This window comes from Penaeus monodon, chromosome 32, assembly GCF_015228065.2.
Source record: "Penaeus monodon isolate SGIC_2016 chromosome 32, NSTDA_Pmon_1, whole genome shotgun sequence".
NCBI classification, from domain to species: domain Eukaryota; kingdom Metazoa; phylum Arthropoda; class Malacostraca; order Decapoda; family Penaeidae; genus Penaeus; species Penaeus monodon.
In genome coordinates this window covers 24,314,172-24,315,039 of record NC_051417.1, presented here as the reverse complement: position 1 = coordinate 24,315,039, position 868 = coordinate 24,314,172, and positions in this window count along the sequence as shown.

Below are 868 nucleotides of genomic sequence, written 5' to 3'. Positions count from 1 at the left end.
CAATGTAATTTCTACTATGAAAATGTCGAGATCACCTGATCATTTTTCCATTTATACTAACAACTAAATGGCGGCACAGGGCATTAACACAGTCGGTGGTTCTTGAAATAGACGTTTTGCATACCAGCGCTGCAAGAATAACCACTTCGAGGCTATTAGAACGAGTATTCAGTAGTCATCAATTGGCTTCGCTACAGGCCACGACCGTTTCTGAGATATTTCACGGTTCCTCCCAGCGTTGTTGTCGAGAGAGTCTGCGTCTGCTATCATCTCAGATTATATAACAGATTTTAAAAGATGTATACCTGCAAATGGTTCCGGAACAGATCAGCTGCTTTAAGTGAGATCTACTGGAATCGCTAACCATGGGCTTAAAAAAATACTTCAAACCAAAATGAGCAGAGAAGCTGGGTAATGTTAGACTCAGGCAGTTTAAGCTACTCAGGTCATATTCCCAAATTTAATGCTATATCATTATTATAATTCACATAAAGAATATTACCAATCAAATTTGATCAATGAAGAGTCAAAGATGAATCACATGTCTACCTTACAGACAAGTAGATTTCACAATATCTGAAATATTTTCATTTTATCAGAAACCGAACGGTTGACGGCGCCAAACCAGTCTCTTGCACAGCCCTCTTAGGCCTAGTGGTCGTTTGCGGTAACTGCCTCGTTGGCCTTGAGATTTTCGTGCTGGGGTCACTGGCAGACATAGGAAACGATATCTTAGGGAGAATTTTAAAAACGTGAATACATGGTGTCACAAAGAGCAGAACCACATTTCAGTAAATATGACTTATTCTGCCCTAGGTTGAGGACTTTTATCATTTATCACTGTGTGATATACGACTTTATTTCGTTT